The following is a 21,578-nucleotide window of genomic DNA, read 5'->3' on the forward strand; positions in this document are numbered from 1 at the left end:
TGACTGGTGGAAAGACCTTACGCCTTGTGACAAGAATCTTGTGAGGAGAGTACTTGGTGACCTGCCATCTTTGCTAAATATTCAACCAAATTAAGAATTGATCGAGGCCGCTACCATATTATGGGATGAGAAACGAGCTATTTTTCGATTCGGTAATATAGAAATGACTCTTCTAGAATAAATAGGGGGTTTCGTCAAGTTACCATGGGATAGTTCGGGACTCCTAGTACCAGAAAATCACTCCCCGCAGTTTTCTGAAAATGTTGGGTTTTAAGAAGAATGATGAACTGCTATGTCTGAAGAAATCATACATCTCTTTTAAGTTTCTTTACGAGCATTATAGGCATAGAAAGTCATATTGTCTTCATCATGATGAACTAGCCATTACTTCTTTGGGATGGGTACATCGCCGAGTTTATGTTTTCATTGTCTGCTTCCTGGGGTTGTTAATCTTTCCAATGAAAGGGGCAAGAATTCATACTCGCTTAGCCATGGTCGCTAGGACCTTAATGGATGGTATCGAAGGACAAACTTATACTATCATCCCAATGATCTTAGCTGAGATGTACCGTGCTCTAGATCGGTGCAAGCGTGCGTTCGACCACTTTGAGGGTTGCAATCTATTACTACAAGTCTGGCTGCTGGAACACTTTCAGAGGGGTGAGTATCGTCAATAGCGTCTGAGGGTTGCAATTTGACTACATAGCTAACCATCACCCAAAGAAAATGACGTTTCTTCTAGAAAAGTTTGCAAAGCCTGGAAATGCTGTAAGTTGGGTGCGTTTCTTCAGTAATCTGACAGACGAGCAAGTGCATTGGATGTTTGAATGGTTTCCTAGTAGTGAGTTCATCATTAGGTCAAGGGGAACTACTCATTTAGTAATGATCGGGCTGCAAGGTATCTACCCTTATGCTCCTATAAGGGTAATGAGACAAGCGGGAAGAAAACAAGTCATACCTTGGGTTTCCAACATGGTCCAGTACAAGGCATATTTCAAGGGAGATGTCATCCCGTTCAAGGTCGAAGTGCAACATGTGCGGAACCAAAAGATCATTGTGGAAAGAGAAACTATTGAGCCAAACAGGTATCACGCCGGTCATAAGTACTACTATTTATCATGGCTGGAAGATGATGTAGCTGGGGACGTCAAACCAGGAGTCAACCTGAAGGATAGGATCATAGATGAAGTGGCTGAGGCACAGGTGAAGTACAAGAGGCTACGCAAAAGGGTGTTCGAGTCCGAAGCTAAACATCTGGAGCAGCACAAAGTGAACATGGAGGCGATAAGGGAATGGAAGGAGATTTCCACTAAGTCAAAAGAAATATTGGAATACCTGGAACAAGGACTGATGGAGCTAGAAGGGAATATGAGAAAGAGACTTTCGGATTGTCAAGACACGGATAACGATGAAGGAGGAAAGCTGGCAAAAGCTTACTTGTTGTTGGATATGCGCGATCTGGGAAACATGATTGATGGGGTCAAGAGAGCCAAGCATGGAGAAGGTCCTTCAGGGACCAAGTAGATTAGGAGATGATGTTCTTTACGGCTTTCTAGCTAAGATTAGATTTCGATGTAATAAGGCTAAATGCCATTAGTAACTTTATTTTATTATTGTCTATTTAGTAAATGATTGTTTTGGCTCATTTTCGCATTAATGAAATGAAGCAAACGTTGGCACCAATTTTCTCTAAGTCTATGTATCGCTTAGGCCTACCTCAGGCATAATGAGGTCCACAAATTAGAACGCGAAAGATTGCATGACTTTGCGAAACATGTTTAAACATTGCGAACACTCTTTTATTTCATCTTACTGACTTGGTTACTTTTTGTTTTTCTTTCTTTCTGATTATTCCCATTCCCAAAGGTTGGTTCGTGCATACTGGCATTATCAGCATACCATACTAGATCCAGAAGTCCCCCGCCTACTCCTCCACCTAGCGACCCGAAAGGCAAAAGTAAGGGCAAAGGAAAAATGGATGATTTAAGTGGTATCCGGAAAGATAATGCTACTATGGCAGAAAATATTGAAACTTCAGATGGTAGAAGCACTTCGGGGCAGAATGAATTGATCTTGCGTCTGGAGCAGAAAATCCTAGAATTACAGGGCAAGCTTGAGCAGATACAAAATCTGGAAAACCTTTCCCTTACTCTCAATATTCCCGACATCAACTAGCAAAACCCGACCACCCAGAACCAAACACCACCACAAAACACACAAAACCAAAACCCACCACCCATGGCTCCAAATCCTCCTGCACCACACCAGTATCATAATCCCGCACCTCCCCAGAACCTTAACCCACCACCAGTGCAAACCCCTCAACAACATCACCATCATCCAATTCAATATCCGTAAACCACTACATATTACACTCCCCAAAATGCACAACTTACTTTCGATCCCCAAAACTCGACCAATAATCACCCATATACCCAAGTTTTAGGGACCCATCAAATTAATCTGATATATGTAGAAACCTTATCCCATACCCCACAACAAACCCTATACATACCCGAATCGACTGAGAAGGACCTGCTCATTAGAAACATGGCGGAGGAACTCAAGAAGCTCACAGAGAGAGTCCAGAGTGTTGAAGGTGGGAAATGCGTTGAAGGTTTAAACTATGAGGACCTGTGCATTCAACCGGATGTGGAACTGCCAGAGGGTTACAAACCTCCCAAGTTCAAAATGTTCGATGGCACTGGTGATCCAAAGGTGCATCTGAGAACCTATTGTGACAAGCTTGTAGGAGTGGGAAAAAATGAACAAATCTGTATGAAACTGTTCATACGAAGCCTTACAGGAGATGATTTGTCTTGGTATATCAGTCAAAATCCAAAGAAGTGGGTTAATTAGGTAAGTATGGCATCAGATTTCATGGACAGATTCAGGTTCAACACGGAAAACGCACCAGACGTTTTCTACATTCAAAACCTCAAGAAGAAGTTGACAGAAACCTTTCGCGAGTATGCTACTCGTTGGAGATCAGAGGCCGCAAAGGTAAGGCCAGCACTTGAAGAAGAACAAATGAACAACTTCCTTGTTAGAGCACAAGATCCACAATATTATGAACGATTTATGGTCATCGAAAATCACAAGTTCTCAGACATCATCAAGTTAGGGGAAAGAATAGAAGAAGGAATCAAGAGTGGAATGGTAACTAACTTCTAGGCGTGCAGGCCACGAATAAAGCTTTACAATCAGGAGGTATTTCAAAGAAGAAAGAAGTGGGTGCCGTGATGGTAGCCCAAGGCCCTACGTCTCCCCTCACATACCAAACACCTCTACCTACATATCAACCCTCACCCCTAAAATACCAACAACCTCCTGTCACCTACCATACCTACGATACTCAACCTGCATATTACCATTCACCTCCACCTGCCTGCCAAAACTACTCAAAGCCACGTTCAAATTTTGACCGCAGACCTCCTAGAAAAAAGACCCCAATTACCGAACCTATTGCCCAACTGTATGAGAGACTGAAGGCCGCTGGTTATGTCACCCCTATTCCTGTTGTTATTGTGGAAACTCCTTCCCTATGGGTCAACCCGAACAAAGGGTGTGCTTATTATTCAGGCATGAATGGTCATACCATTAAGGAATGCCACACGTTGAAAGACAAGATTCAGATGTTGATCAACAATAAGGTTATACAAGCAAAGGAAGCTGCACCAAACGTCCGCAATAACCCTCTCCCGAATCACAGAGGTGAGGGAGTAAATGTGATAGAAACTGATGAGGAGTGGGATAAGGAAGGGTCCATTGGACTCATTCGAGAGGGAGACGCTCCTAAAACATCTTTGGTCACCCTCACGCCAGTTGTGGTACAAACCCAGGCGCCATTTGAAGTTGAGATAGCTACACCTTTCACTGTAATAGTAGCTCCCATACCATCTTACGAGCCTGATGCCGTCCCATGAGATTATGTTGCGGAAGGAAGAAGAAAGGAAAAATCCAAAATGGAAGAAACAGGCAGCGCACAAGGTATGACTAGAACTGGCAGAATTTACACACCTGAGAATCTGGGAATAACAAGCAAGGAAGCTCTACCTAAACTGCATATTGTTGAAACCGGCACTACGATCTTTGGAGGAAGATACAAGCAAGAGAATACTGTAATGTTGACCACCTGAACAAGACCCCTGCTCAGATATCCATCTTATCATTGTTGCAAAATTCAGACATGCACAAGAATGCTTTGATGAAGGTATTAAGTGAAGCTTATGTACCCGCCGACATCACTAGTGGAGAGAAGGCTAACATGGTCGGACAGGTATTAGAGAGTCACAAAATCACTTTCCACGAAGATGAGTTACCACCAGAAGGACTTAGTCAAAAAAGGGCGTTGCACATCACAGTGCAATTTGAGGACAAGTTCATTGCCAGGGTCCTGATAGATGGAGGTTCGAGCCTGAACATATGCCCACTGACCACTCTGAAAAGATTAGGTAAAGGCCTGCACGAGATACGAATGGGAAGCATGGATGTGAAGGCATTGGACGGATCTCAGAGAGCCACTATCGCGGAAATCAGCCTTGATCTACAGATGGGTCTGACTTGGTTTGATGTTGAGTTCCAAGTGCTAGATATATCTGGTACTTACAACTTATTGTTGGGACGACCATGGATACATACATCTGGGGTTGTGGCTTCCACTATGCACCAAGCTGTGAAGTTTGAGTGGAATCATCAGGAGGTGATCATTCATGGAGACAGAAGCAACCCTATCTACACCAACTAGACCATTCCAGTCATCGAAAATAGGAGGACATTGGGTGGGGAAACATATCACCGCACTGAACGGGTGAACGCAATTGAAAAGGATCGATGATGGAGCAAGAAGATAGAAAGCATATTGTTGTGGACGGGATATGAACCGGGAAAGGGTCTTGGCAAAAAGCTTTAGGGGATTACTAAACCTGTACAACCACAGAACCATGGCATGGACTTTGGACTCGGATATGAATACACCGCGCAAGAGCATCAGGATTGGATACCGCCATGTCCATCGGTAAAGCAGAAGCTCAGAAAGTTCAAGCCGAATATGAGTTTGAAGATAAAAGAGAAGGTCACTAAGCAAATCAAAGCCAAGGTTCTCTGAGTGGTCGAATACCCGACCTGTTTAGACAACATTGTGCCAGTTCCAAAGAAAGATAGGAAAGTTAGAGTATGTGTTGATTACCGAGATCTGAACAGAGTGAGTCCTAAGGATGATTTTCCGCTACCCAACATACACATACGGATTGACAATTGTGCCAAGAATGAACTCCAATCATTTGTCGACTTTTTCGCTGGATACCAATAGATTTGGATGGATGAAGAGGACACCGAAAAAATTGCTTTTATGACATAGTGGGGAATATATTGTTATAAAATGATTCCGTTTGGTTTGAAGAATGCTGGGGCAACCTATATAAGGACTATGACGATTATCTTCCATGACATGATACATAGGGAAATAGAAGTGTACGTGGATGATGTTATCACCAAATCTAAAAGGAGTTTGGATGACATAGCAAACTTGAAGAAATTTTTTGACCGGCTTCGAAAATACAATTTGAAATTGAATCCTGCAAAATGTACCTTCCGAGTACCTGCTAGAAAGATGTTAGGTTTCATCATCAGCCGCCAAGGTATTGAGTTAGACCCGTCAAAAATCAAAGCTATCCAAGATTTGCCGCCGCCACAAAATAAGAAAGATGTGATGAGTTTTCTAGGGCGCTTCAATTATATCAGCCGTTTTATAGCACAATCAATGGTGATATGTGAGCCAATCTTCAAAATGCTAAGGAAACATGCTGCAACAAGCTGGACTGAAGAATGCTAGAAAGCCTTCGACAAAATCAAGGAGTATTTATCTTAACCGCCCGTGTTGGTCCCACTAGAACCAGGAAGACCCCTGCTGCTTTATCTGTCTATGTTGGATGGGGCCTTTGGTTGCGTTATAGGACAACATGGAAAAACTGGAAGGAAGGAGCAGGCGACATATTATCTGAGCAAGAAGTTCACACCTTACGAAGCCCGGTACTCTTTGTCAAAACGCACATGGTGGCTTTGACATGGACAGCCCAGAAATTGAGACATTATTTTTGTGCGTACACTACATATCTCATATCAAGGATGGATCCGCTAAAATACATCTTTCAGAAACCTATGCCTACGGGTAAGTTAGCAAAGTGGCAGATATTTCTGAGTGAGTTCGACATCGTCTACGTAACTCAAAGGGCAAGCATTGGAGGATCACTTGGCATAAAATCCCATAGACGGAGAATACAAACCATTAAAAATGTATTTTCCTGATGAGGAGGTATCGTTTGTAGGAGAAGATATTACCGAGGCATAATATGTCAGAGTTGTCTTAGTGTTAGAAACCGGTCAACACTACCCGGTATCCGCAAAACTCAAGTTCCCGTGCACCAACAATATGGCAGAATATGAGGCCTGCATCTTGGGACTCAGGTTGGCCGTTGACATGAATGTTCAGGAGTTGCTGGTAATCGGAGATTCTGATTTCTTGGTACATTAGGTACTAGGAGAATGGGATACTAAGAATACCAAAATATTTCCATACTTACATTGTGTGCAAGACCTGATCAAGAGGTTCATGAAGATAGAATTCAAACATGTTCCAAGGATTCAGAATGAGTTCGCAGATGCGTTAGCCACTTTGTTTTCCATGATACAACACCCAGAAAAGAATTTCATTAGAGAGATGATGTCTGACAGAAGGCAGGAATTTGCACAGGCGCGGCGCGCCACGCTCCGCCCCACGCGCTGTGGTTGTACATTTTTCTAAGAGTCCGGCTTTTTGCTTTGATTTTGACATCCAGACATGGTGTTCGACCCCCGAACGAGATTCCGGCTTAATCCCTTGGTCTTTTACTCAGACTTCAAAGCTCCAAATAGCTCAAATCCATTCTGTAATATCTACATAGCTCGGAATCCTCCTTCAAGACATAAAATACACAATTAGTGCAAAATACTAGCGATTAAAGCTCAAACTCAATTAAAGTGCAGTAAATTGGAGTGTAATAAGCGACTAAAACATAAGATTATAGCCTACCATCAACACCCCACACTTAACCATTGCTCGTCCTCGAGCAATCAAATCATACTTTATATAGACACAACCTTATTTAGCAACTCCCCTGACTCATTACACCAAGAATATTTAAAATAGATTAAGCACAATAGTGTAACATCCTCGCCTCAAGATTTGACTTAAAAGCACCACGCGTTATTTATAACCCGCTCACATACTCTAACTCAAAGGTCAGCGACATTACCTTTCTTTCATGAATCATGTGCCCTCACAACAAAAGGGAGTAGTTCCACACACAATAGACATTAAGAACAATTGGGAACTCAAGATAGAAAGAATTCACTCACTCTCAGAAACAACATTCATATGCCACAAAAGTTGTACCATAGGCTTGCCCGTAGTGTACTCCTCAACTAATCGAGCTCATTCAGTCAAATAGGACTTTAATTGGTTGTAATGTAGGTTGCGGGACGGGTAGGATACATTTAGATAAAAGAGTGACTACACCTCCCTAAGCATTTTAATAAGTACAATTTAACATTCAAAACCCCACATTTATTTCAAACCATAACTCCACCTTTACATCATTATACATTAGCTCCCACTTCTTTAAGCACGATTATAGCAAGAGTTACCACTTATCAATAAATATTTTTCACAACAATACAATTATTTTTTCTTCTTTCTCAATTCAAGTGGCTCTTACTTTTTCAAAACAATGCACTTTTTGCCTTATTTCATTAGTTCCACTCAAAAACCAATCCAATCACCCCACACTTCAACTTTTACAAAGTTCATAAAAAATTTAACTGTTCACGAGAGGTACAAGGTTCAAATATATGATCAATTCAAACAAATGGGTATGGCTTGCAATGTGGTTGCCAAAGAAACAGGATTACAGGCTCAACGGGGTTAGCTAAGATACATCACAATTAGGTGGCTAATAACATATAATTGGCTCAACAAAGAAACGCCTATATCACTTCCAAGACTGAACAAAACTACCATTTTGCGTTGCAAACACACGGGGAAAGTTCTAGACATCAAATGAAATGCACATAATACAACAAAACACCACACACAAATGGCACAAACTCACTCAAGATTGGACTATCAAGACACTCTAGTCCAAGCAGTTAAGCAAACTGAGCCTAAACGTCACAACTAAAGCACTCCCTATTCTCAAGGTATAACCAAGTCAAGAGATATTACTTTCAATTTGAATCATTGCACAAGGGTTCCTACACCTAACAAAAATAAAAACTAACTACACCCGGTTCAAGCAAAACCTTTGGAAAAGAACCGCGGCACAAAGAACGACCAAGGGAAAATTATTACACTACCTAACAATAGAAAATCTTTGTCTTTTTCTTTCGACTTTCATCCCTAAAGAAAGCAGTCGAATGATATCCATCGTTGGGAGAAGTCGAAAAATTTAAATTTTTAAATTTTTATGGTTTTTTCTCATATTTCTATCTCTAGCTACTAAAACAACAAAACTAAATTACTAACACAGATACATACAATATACAATTTTTCCCACCCCACACATTAAGTTGTGGCATGTCCCCATGACACACAATTAAAAAACATAAGTTAAAGAAAACTTTCCTGAATTTTCAGTCGGGGTCTGAGTCGAAGTCGGGCTCCATTCCACGCGCCCGAACTAATGCACACATCCATGAAAACAGCTTCTTCTCAGCCTTCTTGGGGTACACCCCGCACTTATCTTTCTCAATCACTTGGACCTTCTCATTTGCGCTTTTCACTCTCCACTCAACACTTGCAGTTGGCTTCTCCTTTTTCACTCCAGTTGCTACATTCATCTCAAACATCACTGTCTCCTCACCCACTCTAAGCATGAGTTTTATATCAAGTATAGCTCTACATGTTGCTAAAAATGGTCTTCCAAGGATGAGGGGGACCTCCTTTATCTCCTCCATATTTACCACTATGAAGTCTATAGTAATTACAAACATATCTACCCGAACTAAGACATCTTCCACTATCCCCTCGAGTATTATAGTTGTTTGGTCTACCAGCTGCAGAGATATCGGTGCAGACCTTATCTCTCCAAGCTCATTCTCCAGTTTTCTATAAATAGACAAAAGGCATTAAATTAATTGAGGCACCAAAATCATATAAAGACTTATCAAAATTAAGAGTGCCTAACGAGCAAGGTATAGTAAAACTCCCTAGATCTCCACACTTTGTGGGAGTTTGTTCTGCAAGATTGCGCTGCAATGCTCTGTGAGCTTGACCACTTAGGTCTCTTCTCTCTTCCTCTTCTTTGTCAGGATTTCCTTCAAGAACTTAGCATAAGCTGGCATTTGGGAGAGAACTTGAGTAAATGGAAAATTTACATTAACTTACTTCAACATATCCATAAATCTCTCAAATTGCTCGTCCGGCTTCTCTCTATATAGTTTTTGGGGAAAAGGTAAAGCAAGCATGTGCTTGCTCTCTTCAGATTCATCCCTTCTTGAATTCTCTTCCTTCTTTTGTTTCTCAGCTCCCCTTTTGCCTTTCTTCTTCTCAGTCTTTTTATCATCTTTAATTTTCAGCTCATTCCCACTTTCATTTTTAGGCGCAGCTTCTTTGTGAATTGGAGTGGGATCTTTCAACACCTGTCCGCTTCTCAAGGTTATAGCATTTACCTTTTCTTTGAGATTCTTTTCAATATCAGCTAGCAGAGTACCTGGGATTCTCTCAGATAATATAGTTGCAATTTGTTCCACTTGTCTCTCCAAGTTATGCAAACCTATCCCAAGTTCTTTGATAGCTGCACCATGAGCATCTAATCTCTCAGCAGTCTTGATAATGAAGGATTTCATCAGATCTTATAACCAAGACAGAATTGGCTGTTGAGGCTGAAACTGCGTGTCACGCCCTGAACCTGGGAGGGGAAGAGACCGGCACCCAGTGCCTTACCTATCCTTGCGTACCAACTTGCGACTAAGGGACTCTGAACATATAATGCCATACTTTGGCCATGGGCCACATTGCAAGATAATTTGCAAAGCAAAATATGAACCTAAATGGAAACCAACGCTGACTAAACATCAATATAAAGCTGGGCCGTCAAGGCCGTCATGACTACTACTGCTGACAAACCAATAAAATATACATATAAGGCCTACAAGCCCAACATACTGCACTAACTTACAGGTTATGTCTACAAGCCTCTACTGATGGATATACCGTGATCAGAACAGGGCTCCGACCTACTCATAACCTATATACATATATACACAAAACTCCTAGATCCGGTAACTTCAAAGGACGTAGAGCTTACTGATAAAGTTGAACTCGGGCAACACCTACTGAGGAGGTCTACCCGCCTATATGTCTGAACCTGCACACATGAAATGCAGCGTCCCCAGAGAAAGGGACGTCAGTACAAAATAATGTACCGAGTATGTAAGGCAACAAAATAACTGAAAGCTCAAACTGAACTGATAATATAATAACTGAAAGTAACTGGGAGTCAAAGATAATCTGAAGATATGCTTACCTGCTGATACTGACTCAACTCTCTTAATATAGTAAGTAAAATAGTTGTCCGGCCCTATAAAGCTCGGTATATATATAACTGCTCTATCGTAGTAGGCTCGCTCATAGGCGCTCGTTCATACTAGGCTCGGTATCTCAGCCAACTGGGCTAGCTCATAGGCGCTCAGCCATAGCAGGCTCGGTATATAACTTACCATCTGATCAGAGGTTGCCCAATAGGGTCCTGTCCATCGATTATAGCTCGATAGTAATGAAAATGCTGTAATACTGTATATATAGGCTCTCTGCTCTCTTAACTGGAAGAAGATAATACTCAATTAAATATGAAGTCCCGATAAGGAGAATATTGTAATTTATGAGACTAGGATAATGTATATAAATTCGGGAGTATGCACCTCTCTTTATGCCTCGTTATCAAACACATGTAATTACGAGATCTTGCCAAAATGAAGGAAGGGATTAGCCTTAACATACCTGAGCCGGTTCTCTGGACAACCCTTCTAGCACATGACAACTGTGACAAAATTCGTGATGGCAAGATCGGAGTAAGGAAATATCCGTATGATATTTTTGAGAAAGATTATACCGGGCTTCTTTAGAATTGCCAAAAAATGTCATGTTGCTATGAGCTTTAATTCTTGAATTCTTGATTGAATTCTTGTTGAATCAGAAAATGTCACGTTACTAAGCTTTGTATGAAGTTGTTGAGAATCCAAATCGCTTCCGTTACTGAATATCTTAATCCATCTCCTTAAGTGATTTTTGGAGGCATTTATGTTATAGGGGTGGACCCCACTTTGGCAAGGTGACTAACCATTAGTTCCCAATATTTTGCCACCTTTAACTATGGCTTAAGAGTCACAAAATTGGGAAAGATGGGCTGCCACGTTAGGACCGCATTTAGGACTTATCCAAGTCTTAATTTATTAATCACTAATTCCTTAATTAATTAATTAATCTGCCATTAATCAATAATCAATCAATTACTCACATAATTAAGAATTATCTCAAATTACGTAAAATACTACTCATTTTTAATACACTTTATACATCATACTATCATGGTCATATGGTACCTTGTATGGCACTAGTCCTTAAATACCGGGTATTATAGCTTGGACCGTATTTATCCCAAATCGGCAACCTTCAACGAAACTCATTTTCTTTGATTTGTTCACCCTTTATCTTTCACGACACTTACTTATCGCTTGTTATAAATAGCATAAACACTTATAATTTTAAGATAATCCCATCCCCGAGCTTACGTCGATTAACTTACGACGAAACTTTAACGTATGAAAATGCGAGATGTAACACTGCGGCCTCGGCTGATTCACAAAATCAAGAGCTCCTTGAAATCTGGAGTTATTTTTTTTTCCATGCATTTGCAGTACCCCCAGGTGAGGTTCATGAAAAACCAGGGTGCTTCTGACCCATTGCATTGAAGTTATAATTTCCCACAGCATTTACTTCCTCAGTTGAAGCTTGACACTCATGAGTAGGGTTTCTTCTTCCACATATATCACATGTTGCGTGATTCTCACTTTGTATAGAAGCTAAGGTCAGCTTCCTTATGTCCTTCGCCATGGCATCAAGTTGTACCTGCATAGATGTGTTAGCATCAACCTGGTGAACATCAGTTGAACTTCTTCTTTCAGCAATTTCAGAGGGCCACTAATTTGCATCTTCAGACAACTCGTCAAGAATAATGACGATCTCCTCTGGAGTCTTTTTCATCAACGGGCCTCCAGCTGCATTACTCAATGTTCTCTATGAGGTCGGTATCAATCCATCCCAAAAGTCCCGGAGTTGCATCCAGAGTTCAATTCCGCTATGTTGACACTTTCACACTATCTTCTTAAACATCTCCTAAGCTTCAAACACACTTTCAGTCTCATTCTGACAGAAGTTATTCATTTTTCTTCTTAACTTCCCGTTTTAACTGAGGAGAAATATTTAGCAAGAAATTTTCTGGTCATCTCCTCCCATGTTCTAATCGATCCTTAGGGCAAGCTTCGAAGCCAGTGCTTTGCATCATCTTGAAGTGTGAAGAGGAATGCCCTTAGGTAAACTGCATCTTGTGACACACCATTATATTGAAAGGTGTTCATTATCTCCTCGAAGTCCATCAGATGATTGTTTGGATCTTCGTTCATCTTTCCTATGAAAACACATCTATTTTAAGCTTTTAAAGCAACCTTTGCTTCAGCTCAAAATTATTAACTGCCACTAGAGGTGGCCTAACACTTGTCAGGTCTTGGTTGTAGACCGGTCTAGCATAATCACCAAGTGGTCTCCCTTGGCTGGGAGCTATATTTCTGAACTGGTCTGCACCCACGGGCTGATTCTGAGCCATTCTTCGAGCCCTCTCCTCATCATAAGTAATTTGTGCATCTCTAAGTGCTGCTTCTTCAGCTTTCCTTGCAACTTTCTCTCTAAGTTGCGCTGCCTCTATCACAACCAAATCAATATTATCATCATCTCCAGTCATGTCTTCCTTGGTTGAGGATTGCCCAACCTTATTTGGTTTCTTGGCGAGATTTCTTTCCTTCCACAACTGTCGCATATGTTTCTCGATTTCTCATTCGTATGGTTGCAATTCCTTACCAGGTGATCGAGTCATGCACCAATCTAATGTAGCATGCGCACAGTCAAAGAACACCAAGCGTAAAAAGCGAAAAATAAAATAAAAAAAAGAAGAAAAATTCCTTAATTAGCACTACAAATTACTTTAAATACTATTGATTGCCAATTCCCCGGCAACGACGCCAAAATTTGACAAGCGCAAAACATACACTAAAATATGCTCGCTAGTCGAATATAGTAAATTAAAATAGCGTATCCACAGGGATTGGAGTTAAACAGTATTATCGTAGTTGGTAGCTAGATTTCTATCCAAGATGATCAATAATTTAAGTTTATGTGATTAAAACTAAATTTAACTAAGAATCTATACTATTGGCTAATGACAATCAATGCAAGTATTAAGCAAAGGAAGTTATCAATTGGGAGAAGATAGGGTTGATAGGATAGGTGCAAGACAAATGTTTGGGATTTAACTCTAGATAATTCACTTTTAATGTTCAAGTGAGTCTCTCGAATTCACTTAATTATTAGTTCAATTGATTAGTAGAAACTTCTCTCTCGATTAAGTCTAAACCTCACAAGATGAACCAATTTTAAGCACGTAAAAATATGCAAGAATTCGTAGTGGATTGGTCTTTAGGAGAACCTCTCTCGATTATCCTCCTAACTAAGTTTAATCAACAAATCAACTAGCCTCTTCCGATTACTAAGAAGAATTAATGACTTCAACCTAAAAAATATTATGCAATAATATCACAAGATATGCCTCTCTCGATTACATCAATAATTGAATACAGATGCAACAGTTAAAACATCCACAACGATTCAATGCATAAAACTAGAGTTAATTATCCACAAACAAGTATCAATACACCAAATCCATCAAACCCTAAAGAGAACTACTCCATGGATGTGGAGTAATTCATCATAAAAATGTTTAAGTTAAAGAAAAACATAAACCAATCCTAACACTTGTCCTGAGTGAGGATTGAATGATTAAATCCTTGAGCTTTTGCTTCTCCACCTCCTCCTTGGCTTACTTAGGTATCAGATGTGTCAAAAGTACATAAAATAACATTTTTACATGTATTTATACTAAGTAGGGTCGGGCCCAGACAAAAATACCTTTTCCTGCGGGAAATAGTAAAATACTCTGTAAAAATTGCACAGGCGCGCCGCATGGGCGACGCGCCTTGCTGGGAAAGTCCAGAGAGTTGATGTCTGACAGAAGGCAGGAATTTGCACAGGCACGACGCGTCACGCGCTGCCCCATGCGCCGCGGTTGTACATTTTTCTCAGAGTCCGGCTTTTTTCTTCGATTTTGACATCCAGACGTGGTGTTCGACCCCCAAACGCGATCTCAGATTAATCCCTTGGGCTTTTACTCAGACTTCAAGGCTCTAAATAGCTAAAATTCATTTTGTGATATCTACATAGCTCAGAATCCTCCTACAAGGCATAAAATACATAATTGGTGCAGTTAACTAGCGATTACACCTCAAACTCAATTAAAGTGCAGTAAATTGGAGTGTAATAAACGACTAAAACACGAGATTATAGCCTACCATCAGTGATAAGCAACTAAAACACGAGATTATAGACTACTATCAAACCCGTAGGCAACACCAACACTGGGTCTGTAGTCAAAGCGGTCTTGAGCTTTTGAAAGCTCGCCTCGCACTCCTCTAACCATCTGAAAGGAGGACGCTTCTAGGTTAATCTAGTCAAAGGTGCAATGATGGATTAGAAACCCTCTACGAAACATCGATAATAATTGGCTAAACTAAGGAAAATCTGAATCTCAGTAGCTGAAGACAGTCTGGGCCAATTCTGAACTGCCTCAATTTTATTTGGATCCACCTTGATCCCCTTACTAGACACCACATGACCTAAAAATGCCATTGAATCAAGCCAGAATTCACACTTGGAGAATTTTGCATATTACTTCTTCTCTCTCAAGGTCTGGAGCATGATCCTCAAATACTGCTCGTGATGCTCCTGGCTGCGAGAATATACCAAGATGTCATCAATAAACACAATGACGAATGAGTAAATATATGGATGGAATACACTGTTCCTCAGGTGCAAGAATGTTGCTAGGGCGTTGGTTAGCCCAAATGACATCACGAGTAACTCGTAGTGACCATACCGAGTCCTGAAAGCAGTCTTCAAAATATTCGGATCCCAAATCTTCAGTTGATGATACCCTGAGCACAAATAAATCTTTGAGAACACTCTAGCACCCTGAAACTGGTCAAATAAGTCATCAATGTGCGGTAATGGGTACATGTTCTTCAATGTAACCTTACTTAGCTGTCTTTAATCAATAAACATCCACATAGTACCATCCTTCTTCTTCACAAACAAAACTGAAGCACCGTAAGGCGACACACTACGACGGATTAAACCCTTATCAAGAAACTCTTGCAGCTATTCCTTTAACTCCTTCAAATCCATTGGTGCCATATGATATGGTGGAATAGAAATGGGCTGAGTGCCCGACACTGGGTTAATACTAAAATTGATATCCCTATCGTGCGGCATACCTGGTAGGTCTACTGAGAAGACATCTAGGAAATCTCTCACTACCGAAACTGACTCAATGGTAGGAGTATCAGCACTAACATCCATCGCAAAGGCTTTACCTAAAGCAAAAACTCTACATTTTTCGTATGGCTGAAGGTACCTCTATACTTACACATCTTGATACTTTTGATTCTCTTCTTATGGATTTAAGTAACATAGATGCTGAAATCAAAAATGAGGATCAAGCTGTGTTATTGCTTGTTTCCTTACCCAGTCATTTAAATATATATGAGATACTATGCTTTATGAAAAGGATAATATCTCTTATAAAGATATCAAATCTATTTTGAAAATAAAAGAACGAATAGATAGAGATATTACTGGAAAAACTAGTGAGAACCAAGGGGAAGGCTTATTCATAAGAGGTAAATCCAATAAGAAAGATTCAAGTAGTGAGAAACCTAAATCAAGGTCAAAATTCAGATACAGAAATGTCATGTGCAAATATTGTCACAAGAAAGGTCACATTATTTTTGAATGCTTTAAATTAAAAAACAAAGAAAAGCATACATAACAGAAAAATAAGCACAAAAATACTGACACTGCCGAAGCAAGTGTAGCTACTGATTAGACTAAGGGAACTATTTTTTTAGAAACTAATAATAGTTTCAAATCTAATAATGAGTGAATTTTAGATTCGGGTTGTTCTTATCATATGCGTCCCATCGGGATTTATTTACCACATATAAATTTATTGGAGGTGGAGTTATTTTGATGGGAAACAATGATGCCTGCAAAGTTATTGGAAAAGGTACAGTCCGAATCAAAATGCACGATAGTGTGGTGAGAACTCTCACCGATGTTAGACATGTTCCTGACTTGAAGAAAAATCTCATCTCTTTGGGCACTCTAGAATCTCTTGGGTGCAAGTACACAAGTGAAGGTGGAGTTTTGAAAAATTTTCATGGTGCTCTTGTGATCATGAAAGCACACAGATCTGGTACATTGTATACTTTTTTGGGATCTACTTTTACAGGTGTTGCTACAGGTTCAATATCAGAAAAATCAGATTTTGACATCACCAAATTATGGCATATGCGATTGGGGCATATGAGTGAAAAAGGTCTTTCCATCCTCAGCAAAAGAGGTCTCTTATGTGGCCAAAGTACCGGAAATATTGAGTTTTGTGAACATTGCGTGTTCGGGAAGCAGAAAAGACTCAGCTTCAAATCTCCAGCGATTCATAGAACAAAAGGTACTTTGGATTACATTTATTCAGATCTTTGGGGTCCTTCACGTACCCCATCAAAAGGTGGTGCTAGGTATATGTTAACTTTCATTGATGATTATTCAAGAAAAGTTTGGGTTTATTTCTTGAAAACTAAAAGTGATGTTTTCTTAAATTTTAAACAATGGAAAGTTTTGGTTGAGAAGCAAACAGGAAAACAGGTTAAGCGGCTTAGAACAGATAATGACTTGAAATTTTGTAATGATGAATTCAACGAATTTTGCAAGAATTAAAGAATTGCTCCATATCGTACTATGAGAATGACACCTCAGCAAAATGGTGTGGCAGAAAGGATGAATAGAACTCTTTTGGAAAGGGCTCGTTGCATGATTTCAATGCTGGGTTGACAAACGCCTTATGGGAAGAAGCTATCTCTACAACTTGTTATATTGTCAACCGAGCTCCTTCTGCACCTTTGAACTTTAAGACTCCAGAGAAAATATGGTCAGGTACTCCTGCTAATTATTTTGATTTAAAGATATTTCGTTGCCTTGTATACATGCATGTCAATGATGGAAAATTAGAGCTAAGGGCTAAAAAGTGCATTTTCTTTGGGTATGAATCTGGGGTGAAAGGATACCGACTATGGTATCCTGATCCCACGGCACCAAAATTTATAATTAGTAGAGACGTAACCTTTGATGAATCCTCTATGTTATATTCTAGAAAAGAGTCTTCTAGTTCTTGTAATATAGATAAAGAAAAGAGTACATAGAAGCAGGTGGAGGTTGAGATTGGCATTCTTTCTGAGCCAAGTTCATCAACTTTGGAGAAAAATACAGTTAAAACCCTTGAAGTTGAGCCAGAAGCAGAAATTCCTGAATTTGAGAGTCCTGAAGTTGAACCAGAAGAAGAGGAGTATTCTATAGCCAAACATAGACCGAGAAAAAAAGGTAAACAACCATTAAGGTTTGAAGATTATGTTGCATTTGCTTTTTCAGTTGCACAGGAAACTGAAGAAATTGGAGAACCATCAAAATATTCAGAAGCAGTTTCTGGTGCTGACTCAGCCAAGTGGGTGATTGTAATGAATGAAGAAATTGAGTCTCTCTACAAGAATGGTACTTGGTCTTTTGTGAAGCCGCCATCAGTAAAAAGAATTTTTGGTTGCAAATGGGTCTTCAAGAAAAAGGATGACATTCCAGGGGTTGAAGATGCGAGGTATAAGGCACGATTAGTTGCAACGGGCTACAGTTAGGTACAAGGAGTTGATTTTAATGTTATTTTCTCACTTGTTGTTAAACATAGCTCTATTCGTGTCTTGCTTGCCTTCGTTGCCATGTATGATTTAGAATTAGAACAACTTGATGTTAAGACAACTTTCTTGCATGGCGAACTTGAGGAACAGATATACATGCATCAACCCGAAGGATTTGAAATTGAAGGAAAAGAAGATCATGTTTGCTTGTTGAAGAAATCCTTGTACAGATTAAAGCATTCTCCAAGACAATGGTATAAAAGGTTTGATTCCTTTATGTTGGTTCATGGTTATTCGAGGAGCATGCATGATAGTTGTGTTTACTTTCGGAAGTTAAATGATTGTTCATTTGTGTACCTATTATTATATGTTGATGACATGCTTATTGCTGTTAAGGATTTAACAGAAATTCACAATTTGAAAAGTCAGCTGAAAAGTGAATTTGAGATGAAAGATTTGGGAGCAGCTAAGAAAATCCTTGGCATGGAGATCAAAAGAGATCGAAAAGCCAACAGGCTATTTATGACCCATAAGAAGTACTTGGAGAAAGTCTTGGAGAGGTTTGACATGAAAGATGCTAAACTAGTTAGTACCCCTCTTGCTGCTCATTTTAAGTTATCAGCTGTTCAATCCCCGCAGTCAGAGGAAGAAGAGAGGTACATGGCACAAATTCCTTATTCCAGTGCAGTCGGCAGTATTATGTATGCAACGGTTTGTACACGTTCAGATATTTCACAAGCAGTGAGCGTGGTAAGTCGGTATATGGCTTGCCTTGGTAAAACACATTGGCATGCTGTGAAATGGATTCTCAGATACTTGCGAGGTACTTCAAACACATGTTTGGAGTTTGGGAGAAATACTAACACTTTGGTTGGTTTTGTAGACTTAGATTATGCAGGTGATCTTGACAAAAGAAAATCACTGACAGGCTATGTATTTTGCATCGGTGGATGCGCTATTAGTTGGAAAGCTACATTACAACATGTAGTAGCTTTATCTACTACCGAAGCAGAATATATGGCAGTGATCGAGGCGATCAAAGAAGCTTTATGGTTGAAGGGTCTATTTGCGGAACTGAGTTCACACCAAGGTGGTATTATCATTTTCTGTGATAGCCAAAGTGCCATTCACTTGACTAAAGATCAAATGTATCATGAGAGGACAGAGCACATTGATATAAAGTATCATTTCATCCGAGAAACTATTACTAAAGGAAAAGTCTCTGTTCAGAAGATCATCATTAGAGACAATCCTGCTGACATGTTCACAAAATCTCTTCCAGTGTCCAAGTTCAAGCTTTGCCTGAACTTGATTGGTATTTATGAAGAATGATTTTACCCATTGAGGTTTGTACGGAGAAGGTAGTAATTTACTCTATATAAGCCAAAATTAGGCCAATGTGGAGATTTGTTATATGGCCATTAATTTGGCTTCTTCTCAAGTGGTGGCCAAATTTTTATTATATTTGCCATGGCATAATATCCACTATAACAAAATTTGTGGATCATGATATTTGCTATGACATAATATCCACTATTAGGCCGAGAATTTCTTACTATAAATAGAGGAGTTTCTCCTCGTTTGTAAACACACTAATTCAAGAGCTTTTCACTCTTCTTTCTTTCTCATCCTTTATTTCATTATAGAGTATTTTGTAAGAGAGTGAGTGTTTGGAAACACTTGTGTGAACGCTTTCTTTGGAGTGATCTTGTGAGGTTATTCTCTTGGGGTATTTGGGACTAATTAGAGTATTTACTCTAATTTTGTACTCTTGTTGGTATAGTGAAATTGCTCCTCTCCGCTTGTGGACATAGGTCACCTTGACCGAACCACGTTAAATTTGTGTCTTTTTTATCTTCTTTAATTGTCGTTATTATCAACTTGTATTGTCTTTGTTATTGTTATTATAACATTGTTTGGTTAAATTCTGCACTATACGGTTTCCCGATCCTAACAAAACAAGTTAATGAGGAATTTCAGAAGGAAATAGTTGCAGTAGTAAGGGGTGCCATGATAAATTACACTTAACAAGCAAGAAACTGGAAGATTTTCATGGGAAAGGTACTGCGGGGAGAGACTTTGTAGTTGCTCAGATTCAAAAAGAGATCAATGATAGAATAGGTATACTGTGTAAGTCGAAAAGAGCTCGTAAAAGCCGGTTGTTAATTCAGAAATTATGTAACTAGACTTCTGTTTCTTTTGTCTTGGGATCTAGTGTTTGAGGTACTCTTCCTAGAAGGACACTAGAGGCTCTTTAGGTTGTAAATTGCTTTGGTTGTTATGGTAATACTTCACATTTATTACCATTTTTTTTTTTGAGAACATGAAACAAAAATTAGACAGTTACTTGGAATAAAAAGTGTACTAAATGGCGTGGGATGGACAACATTAATACCTTGAACAAGACTTGTATTAAAGAATAATTATATATATGTATAGAGACAGAGTCAGAATTTCAAGTTTATGGGTTCGAGATTCTAATCGTTTGAAGTTACTGAGTTTTAGATTAATAATTTATACATATTCAATAAAATTTTTAAGACAAATACAGAATTCGAACCAAAGCTATTAGGTTCGAACGAACCCGCTCCCGGCACTCTAGTTCTGTCCCTCTATATGTAAATATATAATTTTATTATTATTTATAATTATTTAAGCGCATCCCATCTTGTAATTTACGTTGTCTTCGTCAACGTTAAATTGTGGAGGAAGAGACGTTTGAAAATGAAAATTTTCACTTTTAGATTATAAGTGTATTTTATATACGGCAAAGGTCCAAATATACCCCTGTACTTTCGAAAATGGTCTAAGAATACCCCTCGTTATACTATTGGGTTATCTATACACCTGCAGTCATACTTTTGGTTCAAATATACACCTCATTTTAACAGAGGGACACATGTCATCGTCCTATTGACCAATTCTAAATATCTCCTAATTAATTAAAAACACACATTACCCATACCCGAAAAGTAATTTTCTAAAGCGATTTTTTTTTTGTAAAAACTGGAAAAAACTGAATTTTTTTACTAAAAACTGAAAAAAAGCAAAAATATTTTTTTCCAAGTTTTTACAAAAAAACTGTTTTAAAAAAACTGAAAAATATTTTCTAAAATAATATTTTTGTAAAAACAGAAAAATAATTTTCTAAAGCAATTAAAAATTAGAAAAACTGAATGTATTTTAATAAAAACTGAAAAAATGGAAAATATTTTTTTCCAGTTTTTAGAAAAATATTGCTTTAAAAAAAGCTGAAAAATAATTTCTAAAGCAATATTTTTTGGAAAAACAAAAAAAAAACAGAAAAGTAATTTTCTAAAGCAATGGTTTTGTAAAAACTGAAAATACAAATATTTTCTTTTTTTTTATTTTCAGTTTTTAGTTAAAAGAATTTTAGTTTTTTCCAGTTTTTAATTGTT

This window comes from Nicotiana tomentosiformis, chromosome 7, assembly GCF_000390325.3.
Source record: "Nicotiana tomentosiformis chromosome 7, ASM39032v3, whole genome shotgun sequence".
Classification (NCBI taxonomy): Eukaryota; Viridiplantae; Streptophyta; class Magnoliopsida; order Solanales; family Solanaceae; genus Nicotiana; species Nicotiana tomentosiformis.